Source organism: Eurosta solidaginis, chromosome 2, assembly GCF_040869045.1.
Source record: "Eurosta solidaginis isolate ZX-2024a chromosome 2, ASM4086904v1, whole genome shotgun sequence".
Lineage (NCBI taxonomy): Eukaryota > Metazoa > Arthropoda > Insecta > Diptera > Tephritidae > Eurosta > Eurosta solidaginis.
In genome coordinates this window covers 236,521,247-236,541,002 of record NC_090320.1, presented here as the reverse complement: position 1 = coordinate 236,541,002, position 19,756 = coordinate 236,521,247, and the positions used below count along the sequence as shown (strand labels likewise).

At 38.5% G+C, this 19,756-nt stretch overlaps 1 long non-coding RNA gene across 1 annotated transcript; it reads right to left on the bottom strand.

Annotated features, from left to right (window-relative positions):
- Positions 1-17,186: 17,186 nt before the first annotated feature.
- On the bottom strand, positions 17,187-17,947 carry LOC137242667 (uncharacterized). The gene is made up of 2 exons (XR_010950331.1): positions 17,542-17,947; positions 17,187-17,476 (listed from the first exon to the last, which is right to left on the bottom strand). It is a non-coding gene; the product is annotated as an uncharacterized lncRNA (long non-coding RNA).
- Positions 17,948-19,756: the final 1,809 nt, after the last annotated feature.

Sequence of the window (19,756 nt, the reverse complement as noted above, 5' to 3'; positions counted from 1 at the left end):
ATTGTTGTTGTAGGCCTTAGCGAGTGTTATCGATGCTGATGGTAACGATTTGGTATGACCACATGAAACTTTCTGGGCCATAACGTCCTCCCACCCCCAAGACGCATGAGGAAATTTGGGTCGCCAGAGCCTCGGCTGTTAAAGAAATAGGACTCGCTAAGGGTAGGTGAGTTTGACAATTGGGTAGGAGAAGCTATATATTGCGCTGGCAACCCGTTGAAACGGTAGCGCTACATAACCCCTTGAATCAATTTGGTATTTTAGTCGCCTCTTACTACAGGCATACCTGCCGCGGGTATATTCTAAGCCACCTAACGCGTTGGGGACTAATAATAATAATATTTTTTCACGATATATATGGGGAGATTAAGCCCGCTTGTTTTACAGTATGTGGTGTGCTTTTTTTGATTGTTTCCATTAATTGGCCATCCTACACTTTTTTGGCCGACTCCGAACGCAGACTCCGAAGATGACTTTTTTGCTGAGAAATATGGCATGGCAGAAACACAGTAAAAGGGTATGCCAAGCCGCCAAATCAATTTCTTGTTAGTTGTCTGAGCTCATTTGTTTATGATATTGTCACGGATATTACCATCACTAAGTTATCCCATCACTAAGGCGATGCTAAGGCCATGCCAAGCAGTATTTACGTTAATAATCAAATCAAGTATACACATATATAAGGCAGCCCAGAGAGATGTCACACACAGATGCATTTACTTATACGCCTATGTGCGCGCGAGAGACTGTAAACTACAAACATTCACATCAATAATTCAATCTTTATGTGGCTACATAAACGAATAAATAATTGCGTCTACACATATGTACGTATACGAGCAGCGGAGCGGCAATGCACAAACACATGCATATATCTTATCTCAGTGGTCACAAGAGAGGGCAATAATTTGTGCACGTAGTTGTGGCTGGCGATTTTGTAGCCGAAACAACTAGTAAGTTCTGGAAATCGAAGAGCCTAGAAGTATGCAGCGTAAACTATAAAAGCGGGGCAAGCGAGTAAGAAGTAATTCAGTTTGAGTTGAGCAATCAATCAGTTATTGATTAAGCACGCGTTCTGGCGACCAATAGTAGAGTTCAATTTGAGTTATCAATCAGTTTGGTTATTAAGCCTGCGAGTAGCAAAGTATAAGTGTCATTGTGAAGTACTTTAATAAAGGCTATTTTTCCATTATTCAATATTGCAGTTATTTATTCAACAGTTTAGTGATTCGAACTTAGCAGAGGATTGCAAATTAGAGGATTTGCAAGTAAATTCGTTACAATTGGTGCCAGAAGAGGAATTGTTGAATAAATTCCAGAGGACAACAAGGACATGGCAAAGTTCAGTCAATTAAAGATCCAGCAACTAAAGAAGGAGTTGGAGAACCGTGCATTGAATACAAGCGGCGTTAAACACGAACTTCAGGCACGGCTAAGAGAGGCAATGAAAGCAGAAGGAATTGATGTGGAAGAGTATGTCTTTCATCTTGATGGCGAGGAGACAACAAAAATTGAAGAGAAAAACGAAACATCGCAGACGGTTACCAGCACAGACTTGAACATGATATTGGCTGCAATATCTGCACAAACATCGACAGTAGCATCAATTTCGTCACAAATATCATCACAACTGGAAGAGCAGAAGAAATATATTGCATCACAACTGGAAGAACAGAAGACATATATGGCATCCAAGATGGAAACTCAACTGGAAGAACAGAAAACGTATATGTCATCTCAACTGGAAGAACAGAAAACGTATATGTCATCTCAACTGGAAGAACAGAAAACGTATATGTCATCTCAACTGGAAGAACAGAAAACGTATATGTCATCCCAACTGGAATCGCAGGAGAACCGTATAACATCGAAGATTGAAGCACAAGAGGCACGAATATCCGAAATGTCGGCACAAATATCAGCGCAGATCTCTGCTCAACTGGAAGAGCAAGAAGGACGTATTTCCTCGAAGTTGGAGGCGCAAGAAACAAAAATTTTACAGTTTGAAGAAAAAATCGAGGCCGAGGTGGATGCTTTGAGAGGACGTATCGAGCAGTTGCAATTAAATCGTCCAGCAGTTTCAGCGAGTAATCCAAAGGTAAAAACACCATCCTTTGACGGTTCTGTTCCTTTCCAGGTCTTTAAGCTACAGTTTGAGAAGACCGCAGCAGTGAACAACTGGAATGTGGAAGATAAAGTTACCGCACTCTTCGTACCATTGAAAGGACCAGCTGCCGAAATCTTACAGACTATTCCAGAGTACGAACGGAACAGTTATGACGCATTGATGGCTGCTGTAGAACGGCGATACGGAAGCGAACACAGGAAACAGATATTTCAAATAGAATTGCAAAACCGCTACCAAAAAGCTAACGAGACTTTGCAGGAGTTTGCTTCGGACATTGAAAGATTGGCTCATCTTGCAAATGCGGATGCACCCGTGGAATACACGGAAAGAGTGAAGATTCAGAGCTTTATAAATGACATACGGGACGTCGAAACGAAGCGAGCCACATACGCGAACCCAAAGCAAACATTTTCTGAAACGGTATCCCATGCATTGACCCAGGAAACGGCGTCATTATTGAGTAAACCAGCATACAAAGCTCATCGTGTGGAAGTAGAAAGGCCGGAGTGGGTAGATACAATTTTGGAAACTCTGAAGGGATCACAACAGAAAAATGCCGGAGTTATGAAATGTTTCAAGTGCGGTAACCCAGGTCACATTGCACGTCATTGCAGTAGCAATTCCAATAGTTCCAACAATGTGGGTGGCCGTAAACGTAGAGCTGAAGGAGACGAGCAAATCTCCAAATCCACTCAATCGTTAAACTAAAGCGAGTCAGCCGCAAGGGGCGACAGCTGGCTCCCTCAATTGAATGCCCCATAATCTCTATCTCGCAAATTGGAAGAAGGTCAAGCAATCTTATTGTTGGAGGACATGTGGAACGGTTACTGACTGTAGATACGGGTGCATCTCATTCCATCATTCGAGCGGATTTAGTCAACAAGAAGATAAGACCATTGCTTGGAGCAAGATTACGTACAGCCACGGCAGAGGACACCCAGGTAATTGGAGAAGTAGAATGTGAAGTATCAATTGGGAACGTCACGGTACTTCACAATTTTATAGTGGCAGGTATTGTTGATGAAATCATAATTGGAGTGGAGTTCTTAATCAACCAAGGCATCAAGATTGATATGCAAAGCAAGACGATGCGATATAAGAACATGGATGTGCCACTTAATTTCGGCTACGAGAGAGGCTACAGCAGTAAACGAGTGCTGGTGGAAGAGAGTCAGCAAATACCACCAAAATCAGAAGCAGTCATCTGGGCAAAGGTAGATGGAGATTGTGGGACAAACAAATTGTGGGTTGTCGAAGCATCAAATAAATCAGCACTGAACATACTTGTAGGAAAAACCCTGGCTATGACAAAACAAGATGGACGTATTCCGGTAAGAGTACTCAATGAGTTCAAGTCACCATTCAATTTGACCAAAGGAGCTATTTTGGGAAGATGCCAAGAGGCCGAAGTAGTTATTAACTGTGAACAGCTCCAGGAATACGTTTCATCTAGTAATACTGATCTTTCAAATGATATCACGGCATGGACGCATGGGCTAGAGGACCCCTATCAGAGTAAGGCAAAACAACTGCTCCTAAAGTACGGGAACATATTTGACCAGTATGATTCTAAACCAGGCCGCACCAACGTTGTGAAACACCAAATTGACACTGGAGATGCGAGGCCGATCCGTCAAGCTCCACGTAGTGTTCCACTGGCGAAGCTGGAAGTTGTGAGTCAAATCATTCAAGAAATGAGCGACAGCGGCGTCATCGAACCATCAGCTAGTCCATGGAGCTCACCGGTAGTACTTGTAAAAAAAGAAGGATGGAAAAATGATGTTTTGCGTGGACTACCGGAAGTTGAATGACGTAACGAAAAAGGATAGCTACCCATTGTCAAGAATTGACGACACTCTGGACTCGCTATCTGGTACGAAATGGTTTTCCACGCTGGACTTGAAAAGCGGCTACTGGCAAGTGGAGGTGAAGGAGGAAGATAAAGAGAAAACAGCCTTCAGTGTCGGTGATGGTCTTTGGCAATTTACAGTGATGCCTTTTGGACTTTGTAATGCACCAGCTACTTTTGAGAGACTCATGGACCAGGTACTGAAAGGACTACATTGGAAAACATGCTTGGTGTACCTGGACGACATCATCGTATTGGGCAAGAACTTTGATGAACATCTTAAGAACTTGGAGGAAGTTTTCCAGAGAATAGCTGGCGCTGGTCTGAAGTTAAGTCCCAAAAAGTGTGCGCTGTTTAAAAAGGAAGTCAATTATTTGGGTCACAAGGTAACGACAGAGGGCATCTGCACTGCGAACGAAAAAATAGAGGCTGTAAAGGATTGGCCAAGACCACAGAACCTACATGAATTGAGAAGTTTTCTTGGGCTGTGCACATATTACCGCCGATTTGTACCAAATTTTTCCAGCGTAGCCCATAGCCTCCATGAGCTTACAAGAAAAAACAAAGCTTTTGAATGGAAGAAGGAGCAAGAAGTGGCTTTCCAAACATTGAAGGAGCGTTTGTGCACTGCCCCAATGTTAGCATATCCGATTCCAGGAGCAACATTTATTCTGGATACAGATGCGAGTGGATATGTTATAGGAGGCGTTTTATCACAACTGGTCGATGGACAGGAGAAGGTAGTTGCATATTACAGCCGTTCGATTGGAAAACCAGAGAGGAACTACTGTGTTACGCGGAGAGAGCTGTTGGCATTGGTAGACTGCATTAAAAATTTTCACAAATACCTCTACGGCCAGCGATTCCGTGTCAGGACAGATCACGCAGCGTTGAAATGGCTTCTGCAGTTCCGTAATCCGGAAGGACAATTGGCACGGTGGATCGAGCGACTACAAAGCTACTACTTTTCCATTGAGCATCGAAAAGGTAGTACCCATGGAAATGCTGATGCAATGTCACGAAGACCATGTAGTTTGGAATGCAAGCACTGTTCAAAAGCCGAGGCTAAAGAAGACATTATAGATGTCCGGCTAATGAATATAACATGTACAGATGAATGGGACAAGGAACAGCTAAGAAAGTGCCAGCTAGAAGATGCAGATCTGTCACGTGTTATGCAAGGGCTCCAACGAAATGAAAGACCAAACAGAGAAGAGATGTCAGCAGAGAGTCCCATTGCGAAGTCATATTGGGCACAGTGGAACAGTTTAGAATTGATATCCGGTTGCCTTCATCGACTATGGGAGAGTGAGGATGGTAAATAAAAGAATAAACTGATAGTTGTTCCCAGAAAGAGGATTCCTGACGTGCTCAGCGAGCTGCATAATGGTCCAAGCGGAGGCCATCTTGGAATCACGAAGACGCTCGAGAAGATTAAACAGAGATTATATTGGGTTGGTTGCCGTCAGTCGGTCACTGAGTGGATTGCGAACTGCGAGGTTTGCAGCAGAGCGAAAGGGCCCAGAACACGAAGTCATGGCCAGATGAAGCAATATAACACAGGTGCGCCATTTGAAAGGATCGCCATGGATGTCGCAGGTCCATTTCCTACTAGTAACCGCAGAAACAAATACGTACTGGTGGTTATGGATTATTTCAGTAAATGGCCAGAGGTATACCCAATCCCAAACCAAGAAGCAGAAACAGTAGCAGAAGTGGTTAAAAACGAATGGGTTGCAAGGTATGGTGTACCAATGGAGTTACATTCTGACCAAGGCAGGAATTTCGAATCAGCTGTGTTCCAGGAAATGTGTAAGTCATTGGGCATTCGAAAAACATGGACAACTGCATTGCATCCTCAATCCGATGGTATGGTAGAACGATTCAATAGAACATTGGAGGAGCACTTAAGGAAAGTAGTAGACAAGTACCATAAAGAATGGGATACCCGCATACCATTATTCTTGATGGCTTACCGATCAGCAGTGCATGAGACAACGGGCCAAACCCCTGCAAAAGTAATTTTTGGCAATGACCTTAGACTGCCAGCTGATTTGAAGTTTGGGATAGATGCCAATGCGGAGAGAAATGTCAGGAAATCCACTAGCGATTTGGAAGAAGAGCTAAGAGAAATACATGATCTGATAAGGCAAAGAACAAAGATTATGAGTGACAAGATGAAAGCCAGATACGATAAAGCAATTAATTCAGAAGGTTTTCAGGAAGGAGATTTGGTGCTGTTATAGAACCCACAACGTAAAAAAGGTTTGTCTCCGAAATTGCAGTGTAATTGGGAAGGCCCATACAAAGTTGTAAAACGGATCAACGATGTAGTGTACCGCATACAAACCATCGGTAAACCACGAATCAAAATGAAAGTGGTCCATTTGGAAAGGCTGGCAACGTTTAGATCGAGAGATTTGTCTGATCGGGACGATCAGACTTAGGTGGAGGGCAGTGTCACGGATATTACCATCACTAAGTTATCCCATCACTAAGGCGATGCTAAGGCCATGCCAAGCAGTATTTACGTTAATAATCAAATCAAGTATACACATATATAAGGCAGCCCAGAGAGATGTCACACACAGATGCATTTACTTATACGCCTATGTGCGCGCGAGAGACTGTAAACTACAAACATTCACATAAATAATTCAATCTTTATGTGTCTACATAAACGAATAAATAATTGCGTCTACACATATGTACGTATACGAGCAGCGGAGCGACAATGCACAAACACATGCATATATCTTATCTCAGTGGTCACAAGAGAGGGCAATAATTTGTGCACGTAGTTGTGGCTGGCGATTTTGTAGCCGAAACAACTAGTAAGTTCTGGAAATCGAAGAGCCTAGAAGTATGCAGCGTAAACTATAAAAGCGGGGCAAGCGAGTAAGAAGTAATTCAGTTTGAGTTGAGCAATCAATCAGTTATTGATTAAGCACGCGATCTGGCGTGACATTTGTCGGAACCGACCGGATCGGACCACTATAGCATATATCCTCCATACAACCGATTTTTCAGAAAAAGAGGATTTTTGTAATATCTTACCCAATTTAACAGATTGAAGCTTTAAACTTCACCATATACTTTCGTATATTCCACATATTGTTGCCTGAAAAAATTTATGAGATCGGTCGTATATAGTGTATATCCCCCACAACCGATTGTTCAGATAAGGAACTTTTCGTAATTACTGCCCTATTTTAAGAGCTAGAGACTTCAAATTTCACCGAATGCTTACGTATATAGCATATATTGTTGTCTGAAAAAATCATAAAGATCGGTGGTATATATAGTATATATATGGTGGTATATATAGTATAGCCCCATTTTAACAGCTAGAAGCTTCAAATTTCACCGAATACTTGCGTATATAGCACATATTGTTGTCTGAAAAAATCATAGAGATCGGTTGTATATATAGTATATATCTCATACAACCGATTGTTCAGATAAGAAACTTTTCGCAATTTTTACCCCATTTTAACAGCTATAAGCTTCAAATTTCATCGATTGCTTACGTATATAGCATATATTGTTGTCTGAAAAAATCATAGAGATCGGTTGTATATATAGTATATATCTCATACAACCGATTGTTCAGATAAGAAACTTTTCGCAATTTTTACCCCATTTTAACAGCTGTAAGCTTCAAATTTCACCGATTGCTTACGTATATAGCATATATTGTTGTCTGAAAAAATCATAGAGATCGGTTGTATATATAGTATATATCTCATACAACCGATTGTTCAGATAAGAAACTTTTCGCAATTTCTACCCCATTTTAACTGCTATAAGCTTCAAATTTCACCGATTGCTTTTTATATAGCATATATTGTTGTCTGAAAAATCATAGAGATCGGTTGTATATATAGTATATATCTCATACAACCGATTGTTCAGATAAGAAACTTTTCGCAATTTCTACCCCATTTTAACAGCTATAAGCTTCAAATTTCACCGATTGCTTACGTATATAGTATGTATTGTTGTGTCAAAAAATCATAGAGATCGGTGATATATATAATATATATATGATGGTATATATAGTATATATATATATTTTTTGCGATTTCGGCCCCATTTTAACAGCTAGAAGCTTCAAATTTCACCAAATGCTTACGTATATAGCATATATTGTTGTCTGAAAAAATCGTAGAGATCGGTGGTATATATATTATATACTTCATATAAACTGTCATTTTTGCCACTTTTTACGGCTAGAAGCTTCAAAATGCATCAAATTTCATCAAATAGTTACGTTTACGTCATATATTGTTGAAATACGTGATTCGTAGTCATAGTTTTTAAACGCAGACCACAAAAAACCTGAAACTTTGCATCCTCACACAAAATACCTACCTGTTTTGATTTTATATTTATCTTAAAAATCGTTAAGGTATGTAGATCTGTTCACTATATATTTCTTATCTTATACATCCGATTATTCGGAGATTACGAACGGGATAAGATTATTGTTCAGCCCCATTCATGAAAGGTATGAAGTCTTCGGCACAGCCGAAGACAGTCCCGTTCTTACTTGTTTTGCTTTGAAAAACCCCGACTTGGTATACAAATTTTGAACTATGTCTTTAGAATACTTCACTAAAGAGTTGAGAATTATAAGCAAAGTCGTATTTTAATGAAACAAACTGAAAAATGCTCATAGCTTAAGTAACTTAAACAAGGATGATACTAGTGACAATAGTTGTGCTAATGCCGCAGACGAAGTTGTTGGTTGGTGCATTTTAAGTTCCCAAAGTTTAGAACCTTAAGTGTGCTATAGCTGAGTATTTGCACAGGCAGTGCGTGAAAGTTTCTTTGTTGTCCTCCTTTCTGTAAACTTTGCATATTCTGTTCAATGGAAACTCCATTCTCCCAACGAGCAGGGAAAGCCACCAGTGCTTCGTGATTTAGGCAGCAATTCCAAATATTTATTTTTTCTTCTATTTAGCAGATTCCATGTCCTCTTGATATCACAAGGCGTTCATGTTTATCTGTTTGTACTACAGGAGTGCAAGAAGTATAAGTAGAAACCGCTTTCCTACGGATTCTTATTCTTCAATCTATGATGTATTTTGCCTCTTTTAGCCTTCTTAAGTAATTGCATACCTCGCGCTCACTCACTGAGTCTTTCCACAAGTGTCAAAAGGGAGAGATATTAAGTACAATATTTAGTGCGTCAGCGTTATAATATATACAACCCCCACTGTAATCATGCAAGCAAGCGAAACAATGTTCATATACTGTTGAGCGTGGGTATATAAATATCAAGATTTACTAAACTCCAATCAGTTTCGTTGCACAGCATGCCGTTGAGTGAACCAGCCACGACGAAGGTAAACCTTCAACCCACTTAACCTGTCCATTAGAACACACCCCATCCTTCTGGCTCTGCTAATGATATGCGCTCCGTCGCTTAACTTCCGCTGCTCGTTACCCACTACTCAATCATTACCGCCTTTTCTCAAGACCGCCGCTCAACTGCTGTTTAACCACTGCCACCACTAAGATCGCTGGCAGCTCGCTATTATACTGCCGCTTTTATGCTGTCGTCTCGATGCCGCCGTTGATCGTCCCGATTTCACACGTAGACATCCATTATCATACCTCCATAGAAGCAACCTTACATATCCGTCCTACTCCATCCGTCGCATTCTTACAAAACAAACCATCTCACTATCGCGCTGCACAATTCCTGATACGGAAAGCTGATGTTCCCTCAACACGTCAAGGCACGTGTCTGTGTGTATTCGAGCCTTACACCTAAATATTGTGTTATTATTCAATGTTTTTGCTACATTAGCCTTAAGCCACCTGTTGTTTGGGGGTTGTTATCGATGTTCCTGTAACAAGCACCATTAGAATGCAAGCAGGGCAATCTCGGGAACGATTTAATATCACCACGTTGAACCTTCTAGGCCCACCCGCCCCTCTCTACCCTTTCTTTCAGAAAAGCAAAAACACTGACACTGACAATGACAGAACGGCGAAACCGGTTTGTCCCTAAACATTTTTCACAAGAAATGACCGAAAATCAGTCCAATTTAAGTAAATCAATTATTCGTCATGTCGGAAAATAAAACAAAACAGAATGAAGCTGTTAGGCCATTCTATTTGTAGTGTAGATATCTTTTTATGATATTTACCCATGGAGGGCAGTTTTAGCTCACCTACTTTTCGTGGCCGACCTAAGCTGGATATCAAAAAGAATTTCAAGGACCTCATGCATGGAGAAGTTAGCTCATATGCTCGTAGAGATTGCATGAGATCTTCATCGGCCCTTACAACAAAAGCAAATGAAAACTGCCAATAAACCAGCATTCAAATATACGAAGTCACATTGCATCCATAGGCACTGCGATATCAGGAATCTAAGTTCACTACCTGAAATAAAAGGATATGTAATTTGTGCCTTTGGCAATACTTTTTCAGTTTTCTATGAAAACAAGCAATACTAAACTAATTGAATAACAATAAGAAGTTCATACCTTAAATTCTTTGACAGTTTAGCGAGTACCCTAAATGTTTGTATTAATGAGGCGGTAGTGTCAATAAACACGCTACGATAAGAGCTTTTAATGGTGAACTAGTTTCAATTGTTTTTAAAGCGGGTGTGAGATAATTCTAAAGCACTTGCAGGCCATACCCATAAGTAAATAAAATGTACATTGAATAAATAAATTAATAAACTTTTTATTCATTCATTTTTTAATCCAATCACTCAAAAACATTTTTTCATTCTTAGATTGTTACACTGTACAACAGCAGTTTTTTTACATTTTTTATATATTTAGCGTCAAAATGGCATCTATATATATGTAATTCAAATTATGTATGAATGTAGGTATAGATCGGGTTGCGTCCTAAACGGATCGACCGATCAGAACCAAATTTGCACAACCCACTTGAAACCTTCCAGGGATGGTCACATGCTAAAAATAATTTCGATATATAAAAGGGGCGTGGCACCTGCTATACAAATGGAATCTTTGATACTGCATAAATCGGAAGGTATTCATGCTAGAACATTGAAATTCAGTAAGGAGTTATATAAGGTTAATCCCTAACACCACCAAGAAAATGTGGGGTGAGGGGGAAGAGGGCGTGGCACCTCCCATACAAATGTAATATATCATACCTTATATCTCTTGATGTAGTAATGGTAGGATAATAAAAATTGGTAAGGAGCTATATGACGTTAAGTCCTAACTCCTCCAGTAAAATGTGGAATTGGGGAAAAGCAGGCGTGGCACCTTCCCTACAAATGGGATTTTTCAGAACTATGGCTGCCGTACAAACTACAGACTTGAGTTTGGCTGTTATTCCGTTTGGACGTTTAATAATATGCCGCCGTTAAAATTTCGAATTTGTCTACATCTTCTATATCTATGTATATAAAATTCAAACAAACGATACTACTTATCAATCCATTGACACAGTCATGGAAGAATCGCAAGCTGTGCATTGTCTGGTTGAGTTTCTTAACTCCTTGGAGGCAACAGGAATTCCTCCTCATCGATTGATCCTTAAAAAAGGGTACATAATATTATGCTTCGTAATTTGGATCCTCCGCGCTTTTTTAATGCGACAAGGCTTCTTTTCACAAAACTTCCAATGTCACTGAAACAATGATTTGATCGGGAAAATTCGAAAACAACAAAGTGTTCATACCAAGTATTCAATTAATACCGACAGATATGCCTTTAAATTTCAAACACCTCAAATTTCCTATTATGTTGGCTTTCGTAATGGCTATCAATAAAGCTCAAGGAGAGTCATTAGCTGTAGTAGGAGTCAGTCTTACCAACTAGTGTTTCACCCATGGCCAATTATAGGTAGCCTACTCCAGAGTTGGCTCATCAAAAAAGCCTTTTATTTATACTCCAAATAATTTACAAAAAATATTGTATATCCTATGGTTTCTGCAGTACCTAAATTCGCAAACACACATCGCTAAAATAACTTTAAAATTTGTGTTATTTATTTTGCATATTTTTATAGAAACGTGGGGTGGAACCCACGGGAATATGCTAGTCTAAAATAATCGAGAAGTGCTACTTGCTAAAATGGTTTCGAAACAGTCTGGAAATGATCCAGAAGCTGCCCCGAAATATAGTTAAGCTAAAATAATCCAGATATAGTTGAAAATTGGTATCGAAATAGTCTCAGAATTTTTTCGAAAATGGTCCCGAAGTGATGTTGAAATAATCCTGTAACTCTACCGAAATTTTTTTTAAATAATCTAAAACTAAATAGGAAGTTGTCCTAAAGTGATACCTAAAATAAATCCGAAGTGATCCAAAAATGATTTCAAATTGGTCCCGAAATAGTCTCGAAATGATTCCGAAAACGATTCAGAAGTGATTCTAAAATGGTCCCGTAACTCTTCCGAAATGGTTTTGAAATAGCTTCGAAATGATTCCGAAGTTGTCCCAAAGAGATACCTAAAATAATGCTGAAGTGATACTAAAAATGTTCTAAATCGGTCCAGAAGTGGTCTCGAAATTATTCCTAAAATAATCCAGAAGTCATCCTGAAGTGGCGGCCACCGTAGTGTGATGGTAGCGTGCTCCGCCTGCCACACCGTATGCCCTGAGTTCGCACCCCGGGCAAAGCAACATCAAAATTTTAGAAATAAGGTTTTTCAAATAGAAAAAAAATTTCAAAGCGGGGTCGCCCTCGGCAGTGTTTGACAAGCGCTCCGATTGTATTTCTGTCATGAAAAGCTCTCTTTGAAAACTCATCAAACTTCGGAGTCGACATAAAACATGTAGGTCCCGTCCGGCCAATTTGTAGGGAAAATCAAGAGGAGCACGACGCAAATTGGAATAGAAGCTCGGCCTTAGATCTCTTCGGAGGTTATGGCGCCTTACATTTATTTTTTTTTTTTTCATCCTGAAGTGTTCCTGAAGTCACTCTCTCGAAAAACTCTCGAAATGGTCCAAGAATATACGATATGTCCCATCGCTTTTAAAATTTTATCAAAATCCGTCAATCCATTACGCATGGACAAAGGTGGAACTTAGATCCATATTAGCTGATGAGCACACGCCTCTTTCCCTCTTTACTGAATGTTATTATCTGACCATTTTATGGAGAAAACTATGAGACCCGGTTTTATTGCATGAACAGATGTGTCCTTCTTTGAATGTCAAAAACGATAGGTCCCGTTTTTACTACCCTCTTTCTTTTACTGCAATTTTACGGATATGTTTATAGGTTTCGCTTTAACTCGATCTCAATATAAATTCTCTTCTTACCAAAATACTTAGTGATAAAGAAAGAGTTCATTAAGCCATGTCTGGCCGTCCGTTCGTTCGTCTGTCTGCGAACATGATAGCTTAGAATTAGGAGTTGTCCGGCGTTTGGTAGCCGTAGTCAACCCAATCCAATCCTCCGGACTGAGGAGGAAGAAGCGTCTAGAGAGAAGATAGGCAGCGATTGACTGAAGGGGAGAAGCCTACCTTTATGAGGTGTTAGGCAAAAGGGAAATGTCCCAGTCAATAAAACTTACAGGAATAAATTTTCAACCAGAACGAAGAACTTGCAATAGGAGTGAAAAATCTACCTTAAAAGCTGCAAGACGGAAAGAGAAGGAAAACAGTTGTAGTACGCCAAAAAGAGTTCAAGTCGTAAATAATGTAAGGGAAGGATTACTTGGAGCCCTAAAGGAAGCCAACTCTGAATTTTTGGTGGCCTTCTAGAAGATAAAGGAAACGATGAAGCAGACACTGTAGAAAAATGACATCTGATAAAACTGAGTTAAGTTGATAAGGTGCAATTTTCCTGGGATATCGCCCCCTCAGGAAGAAGAGTCACAGGGAAAATAATCATACATTTTTCCCAAATTATTTAATAAATTATAAACGAAACAAGTAAGGAAGGCTAAGTTCGGGTGTAACCGAACATTACATACTCAGTTGAGAGCTATGGAGACAAAATAAGGAAAATCACCATGTAGGAAAATGAACCTAGGGTAACCCTGGAATGTGGTTGTATGACATGTGTATCAAATGGAAGGTATTAAAGAGTATTTTAAGAGGGAGTAGGCCATAGTTCTATGGATGGACGCCATTTAGGGATATCGCCATAAAGGTGGACCAGGGCTGACTCTAGAATTTGTTTGTACGATATGGGTATCAAATGAAAGCTGTTAATGAGTATTTTGAAAAGGAGTGATCCTTAGTTCCATAGGTGGACGACGTTTCGAGATATCGCCATAAAGGTGGACCAAGGGTGTCTCTAGAATGTGTTTATACGATATGGGAGTCAAATGAAAAGTGTTCCTGAGCATTTTAAGAGGGAGTGGGCATTAGGTCTATAGGTGGACGCCTTTTCGAGATATCGCCATTAGGGTGGGCCAGGGGTGACTCTAGAATGTGTTTGTACGATATGGGTATCAAATGAAAGGTGGTAATGAGTATTTTAAAAGGGAATGGGCTTTAGTTCTATAGGTGAACGCCTTTTCGAGAAATCGCCATAAAGGTGGACCAGGGGTGACTCTAGAATATGTTTGTACGATATGGGTATCAAATGAAAGCTGTTAATGAGTATTTTGAAAAGGAGTGATCCTTAGTTCCATAGGTGGACGACGTTTCGAGATATCGCCATAAAGGTGGACCAGGGGTGTCTCTAGAATGTGTTTGTACGATATGGGAATCAAATGAAAGGTGTTACTGAGCATTTTAAGAGGGAGTGGGCATTAGGTCTATAGGTGAACGCCTTTTCGAGATATTGCCATTAGGGTGGGCCAGGGGTGACTCTAGAATGTTTGTACGATATGGGTATCAAATGAAAGGTGGTAATGAGTATTTTAAAAGGAAGTAATCCTTAGTTTTATAGGTGGACGCCTTTTCGAGATATCGCCATAAAGGTGGACCAAGGGTGACTCTAGAATGTTTGTACGATATGGGTATCAAACGAAAGGTGTTACTGAGCATTTTAAGAGGGAGTGGGCATGAGGTCTATAGGTGGACGCCTTTTCGAAATGTTGCCATTAGGGTCTGGGGTGACTCTAGAATGTGTTTGTATGATATGGGTATCAAATGAAAGATGGTAATGAGTATTTTAAAAGGGAGTAATCCTTAGTTTTATAGGTGGACGCCTTTTCGAGATATCGCCATAAAGGTGGACCAAGGGTGACTCTAGAATGTTTGTACGATATGGGTATCAAACGAAAGGTGTTACTGGCATTTTAAGAGGGAGTGGGCATTAGTTCTATAGGTGGACGCCTTTTCGAGATATCGCCATTAGGGTGGGCCAGGGGTGACTCTAGAATGTTTGTACGATATGGGTATCAAACGAAAGGTGTTACTGAGCATTTTAAGAGGGAGTGGGCATTAGGTCTATAGGTGGACGCCTTTTCGAGATATCGCCATTAGGGTGGGCCAGGGGTGACTCTAGAATGTGTTTGTACGATATGGATATCAAATTAAAGGTATTAATGAGGGTTTTAAAAGCGAGTGGCCCTTAGATGTATATGTGAAGGCGTTCTCGCGATATCGACCAAAATGTGGACCAGGTGATCCAGAAAATCATCTGTCGGGTACTGCTAATTTATTTATATATGCAATACCACTAACAGTATTCCTGCCAAGATTCCAAGGGCTGTTGATTTCGCCTTGTAGAACTTTTTCATTTTCTTCTACTTAAATTTTTTGTTAAAATTTGAATTTTAAAAAATTTTTTTAAAAGTGGGCGTGTTCTTCATGCAATTTTGCTAATTTTTATTTAGCACATATATAGTAAGAGTAGTAACGTTCCTGCCAAATTTCATCATGATATCTTCAACGACTGCCAAATTACAGCTTGCAAAACTTTTAAATTACCTTCTTCTAAAAGTGGGCGGTGCTACGCCCATTGTCCAAAATCTTACTAATTTTCTATTCTGCGTCATAACGTCAACCCATCTACCAAGTTTCATCGCTTTAACCGCCTTTGGCAATGAATTATCGTATTTTTTCGGTTTTTCGAAATTTTCGATATCGAAAAAGTGGGCGTGGTTATTCCTTTATACCTGTACAACCAACCGTTATCCAATCAAAGTTAATATACTCTGTGAGCTCTGCTCAACTGAGTATAAAAATGCTTCAAATAAATGCTTTCATACATTTAAAAGCAATGAGGGCAATCCCCGCTTAATTTACACAAATAGACAACATTGGTCAATTCTTTGTATTTCTATAAATAGAAAAAACAAATACCAAATCTTTGAAACCGCCACCAACAAAAAGCATACTTTTAACACATGATCACATACAAAGTATGTACTGTGCAGAGAATAAAATATGCAAGGAAGGCAATTGGGATAAGTTTAAAACAACTAGTTAATATATGACGTCGCTGCATGCGTTTGTAACACTCCAACCATCGTAGGAGTGAGGGTTCGAATCCCACTCCCGGGAGAAAAGACTTTGAAGAGATTTACAAGGTATAACCGAAACAGATATCGCCTTGTCGACCTGATGTCACGTTGTTTAAATTTTTCGCAAATTATTAAATAATCATAACACCCGAGAAATATGAAACATAGAAAGCTAGAAACCCTGAAATTGGCGGCAGAAAATGAAGACGTAGGCGCAATGATAGAGTTTTTGAAGAGAGACAAATAGCGCAATGATAACTCTACTTACTGAAAACCCTAAAACGAAGTAAAGTGTCATTGAGCAAGTTGCGTGACCGTTTGATGTGACGGTGTAAAGCTTTCTGAATTCATACTTATATAACGCATGAACTAATGGTGGAGAGTCAAAGTGTAATAATGTACTGTTAAGCTCCTTGGACACCAAAATTGTAATTCTTCCAGATTTTGTTAAGTTGACCAAAGACCACTTATCACGCATTAATCTTTAAGTTCCAATAAAAAAAACTGAGATATTCTGAGCTCCAAATATCATCGAAATTTTTGTATAAGGTGACAGGTTTTAAAGATACCATGGCTATTCTGTGGCAAAAATAAATTCTCATTTTGTTGTACTGTGTGATAAGCTAAATAAATAGTATGAAAGTATCAAAGTATTTAGTATTGTACTTCTCTAGTAAACTTTAGTTATAAATTACTATTTTAAGATATTCATATTTCAATGAACAAACTTTAAGAATCATAAGCCATATGAATGCCTTTATATTTTAGCCGCTGTAACGCCCAGCTGTTATGTTAAAAAATAATAACAATAGAAAAAATAAACAATTACGTACAAATTTATGATAGTGAAGTTTATTATTTGTTTATTGCTTTAAGGAAGTGTATTGATCTGGGAAGTGAATTGTGCCAATCAAATCTGATAAATATTTCTATGCACCACAAAATAGTTAAGAAACTACATGTTACCTTGTGGTATTTATTGACTTCATTCAAAATTTAATTTTTTTAAACCGTCGAAGACACATATACATATAAAAACGTATATAAATAGATTTTTATATATATGTCATTCAAGAATTGTGTAGCACTCCATATAATTAGCCGAATTGTCCAAGCCATGCTGCTTCAATGATTCAATACATTTAAATGACTTGCTCGTGTTACAATTTCAATATATGTAAATACCTTCTCTAAGGCGTTTCTCGAACGACATGAAATCCGTTGATATCGTTCTGCTAATTAAAAATAGAATTCGATCTCTCACCAATTGTTATCCATAACCTGTAGCCGTCCCTAAGATTGATTGATTAGCATGGAAAACCCTGCAATACAAAGCACAACAACGAAAAATATTGAAGGTGATAAGGAACATTCAATGGAGAGTGATCCAGATCTCGATAAAAATTTGACATGCAAATAAAAATGAATAGAAGGCGCAATAACGTCCGAAGATATTTTAGGCCGAGGTTCTCTTCCAATTTGCGTCGGCCTGTTTTTTAAATTTGTCCTACGAATCGACGGGACGGAACCTACACGTTTTAGGCCGACTCCCAATGGAAAAGCTTTTCATGACGGAAATATACTCGGAGATGATTAATGTTGCTTTGACCGTGGACCGAACCCAGAATCTTCAGTGTGGTAGGCGGAGCACGATACCACCAAACCACGGGCGGCCAGATAATTAAAATGCAGGTTCAACAAAAAATTGATCCGTATGGATCGCATTGTTGTTGCTTTTGAATATAACATTTTTATGGGGATCTGGATTACTGTACATTTGAACGCAGGGATTGTGTTAGAGGTGAAAAAAACCTTTTTCTTCTGTAGTCCATATACTTAAATATGGGTATTCACTTAATTGGGGCACATTTGTTGCGTCTGTAACGGGATGACAGTTTCAAGTGTATTTCCGCCATGAAAAGCTTCTCAGTGAAAATTCATCTGCCTTCCAGATGCCATTCGGAGTCGGCATATAACATGTAAGCCCCGTCCAGCCATTTTGTAGTGAACGAAGGAATTCGGAAAAGAAAAGAAAAGAAAAGAAAAGAAAAGAAAAGAAAAGAAAAGAAAAGAAAAGAAAAGAAAAGAAAAGAAAAGAAAAGAAAAGAAAAGAAAAGAAAAGTAAAGAAAAAGAAAATTAATAGATCTTATTCAATTAAAATAAAATAAAATAAAATAAAATAAAATATAATATAATAAAAAAACTAAAATAAAATAACATAAAACTAAAATAAAATAAAATAAAAAATAAAATAAAAATAAACAAGATTAAATTAAATTAAGCAAAACAAAATTAAATTATATTAAATTAAACTAAATTAAATTAAATGCAGTTAAATGAATTTAAAATAAATTTATTTAACTAAATTAAATTAAATTAAGGTAAATTAAACTAAGTTAAATCGCTGTAAATTAAATTAAATCAAACTAAACTAAATTTAATAATATACAATTAAAGCACATAAAACTAAATTAAATAATATAAAATTAAATTACATTAAATAACAAAAATAAAACAAAGCCAAATTGAGTAAAATTAAATTTAACTGAAGTAAATTGAATCAAATTAAGTTAAATTAATAAAATCAAATTAAGTTAAACTAAAAAAAATTATATTAAATTAAATCAAATTTAACTAAACTAAATTAATTAAATATTATAAAGTTAAATTAAATTAAATAACATAAAATAAAATAAAACATCTAATATATAAAATTCTTCTGTCACGGTTTTAGAGGCTTAACTCCTCAAAAACGGCTGAACCGATTCTAATGAAATTTTGTGAGCATATTGGGTAGGTCTAAGAATCGGCCAACGTCTACCTTTTTTTTCGCTACGTGCCTAGGGTCTTGAGATCAAAACGTGGACCTGGGTATCCCTAGAATATGTTTATACAATATGGATATCAGATGAAAGCCGTTGATGAGTGCTATAGTGCGGGATAATTTTCATACAACTGGGAAGCTAGGGTCTCGAAATATATCCCAAAACGTGGACCCGGGTACCCCTAGAATGTGTTTATACAATTTGGATATCAAATGAAAGCTGTTGATGAGTGCTATAGTACAGGATAATTTTCATACGACTGGGAGGGTAGGGTCTCGAGATATAGCCCAAAACGTGGACCCGGATACACATAGAATGTGTTTTTACATTATGGGAATCAAATTGAAGCTGTTGTTGTATTCTTTAGTACAGAGTGAGTTGTACACCGCTGGGTGACTACGGTCTCGAGATATAGGCCAAAACATGGACCCAGATACACCTAGAATATGTTTTTATATTATGGGTATCAAATTGAAGCTGTTGATGTGTGCTATAATACAGAGTAAGTTTTACACCGCTGAGTGACTAGGGTCTCGAGATATAGGCCAAAACATGGACCCGGCTACCCCTAGAA